This window comes from Neolamprologus multifasciatus, chromosome 11 (genome assembly GCF_963576455.1).
Source record: "Neolamprologus multifasciatus chromosome 11, fNeoMul1.2, whole genome shotgun sequence".
NCBI lineage: Eukaryota > Metazoa > Chordata > Actinopteri > Cichliformes > Cichlidae > Neolamprologus > Neolamprologus multifasciatus.
This window is the reverse complement of record NC_140449.1, coordinates 25,675,963-25,677,986: the sequence shown is the minus strand read 5'-3', so window position 1 is coordinate 25,677,986 and position 2,024 is coordinate 25,675,963.

The window sequence follows — 2,024 nt, the reverse complement described above, 5'->3', positions numbered from 1 at the left end:
ACACTATCCCTCTTTCAGATGAAAAAAAAAAGAAAAAAGAAAGAGGAACAGCCTAAAAAGGGCAAGCTCCAAGAAGAGGGGAGGGAGGAAAGCTGTGGTGTGTGTAGTGTGGTGAGGGTGTGTAGGAGCACTGGAGAGCGGGGGTTCCCTCTGTCGTTGAAAAAACAGGCAAAACGCAACTCCAGGAATATTAGCCCAAGTTTTTCCATGCAGAGCCCAGTTTGACAAGAAACGAAACAATATGTTACATGGTGTAAGAACTGCTGTTTTGTGGCTTTGCACTTTTTCACCCACGCATCTAAACGTTTAATGGGTGTTGTGAATAGCTTCAGGAAAATGCTGGATTACAAATCCTAGTCTTCTTTCCCTCCAAACTATTTTTTTAAAAGAACATTTTCTTTTATGAGGAAGAGATCAGTTCTGCTCTCAAGTGTGTTGATAGAAAACTTTGTGCCAGCCGCCGGTTTGTTTTGTGTAGTTTAAAGACTGTAAGGCAGGGAACAGCAGCTACCTGGATCTGTCACGTCTGAGTAATCCGCTTAATAACTGACATTTGAAAATGTCAAGTTGCATTGCTATGGAGAGAATACATGCTGAAATTGTTTGTTGCGGTGAATTCTAGTTCTCAGTGTATGCCTCTCAATCCCAAGAGAATAACCAAGAATACACAACATGCAATATTTGTGCTCTAATCTTTGCACATATTAAATAAAACATGTTAATTAGTAACCTTTACATATGTTAGCAGACAGACCCAGGATTCCTAATTCCCCTTGTTTATATGTTAATGCTCATATAACCTGTAGCTTAATTATATTTAATGAATATATGCAAATGCCCTTGATCTTCTATACTAGAAAGAAAGCAAGTGCATCTTTCAGAATGTTAAAATCTACTTTGAAAATAAGGTTTTAAATAACTTTACATTAATTCTATCCCAGGCTTGTATGGCTGGTACATGCAGCTTAAGTAAAGTAAGCTAAAGCTTCCATTGGCTTTATCTTGACAAAAACCGATGTGGCTCAGTGTACTTACAATGCAATGACAAAGCTTAATGTTGATTTATAATTCAAAATGTGTGTTTTTGATGAATATTTGTAACTTAAAGGAGTCGTGTTACGAGACTTTAATGAGAAGACAGCACTGGTAAAAGCAGCCTCACACAAAACATAGTAAACATGTCAACTGCTATGCTGAAAGAGTTGACATACTAATTGAGAACAGCTGCGAGATACATGAAAAAGTATCTTGCATCAGTAATTGACGCACCACTGAGTTAACACTGGTAATAATAATGTTTTTCTCATGTTTGATTGCTGCATATCATGAACAGTATTTTTGTATTCTCAGCATGCACCGAACTTTGTTTGTCATATTTTGCAAGCAGTTTAACTACCAACATTTTTAACCAAGCTCTGTGTTTGCCAGGTTTATTGAAGCCATATGATTGCGGGGGCAATGTGACATTTTTCATTAGTTTTGCCCATAGTCTTCTTGGGAAAATAAGGAAGAAAAGCTGAGAAGAGTGAAATCAAGTGTTCATTTTATCCTTCCAGAGGGTCAGTGTCAGAGCTGAGCTGTTATTGTGCTACACCCTTCTGGGACTTGAAAGAACATCCTGGTCGAGATCCCACATATTTCGCTCGTTAACCCACGTAGTTTGGAGGCTCCAAAATCTAAGCATGCACTCACTTCACTTGAAACTGCATTTAATTTTGCACCCACTGGTCTTTCAGGATCATCGTTCCAAATCAAACATCCTCCCACCACCACTTTCTCAAGTTACTGCTTCCGCCTTTGTCTTTGGATGCAAGCAAAACAAAAAAAAAGTGGAAGGCATCTCTCCAAAAATCCACCCAGTCGTCTGCATCGATGAAGGAGGTGCTGAAGGAGAACCTGTAGCACCTTTAGTGGAAAAGCCGAGTTCCTTTACGCCAGAATTTGAATGCTTCTCTGTGCTGCATCAGCGATCACATTCCTGCCTGAATCTCCTCATAACTGGCAGATGTCCACCTGTCCCTGGG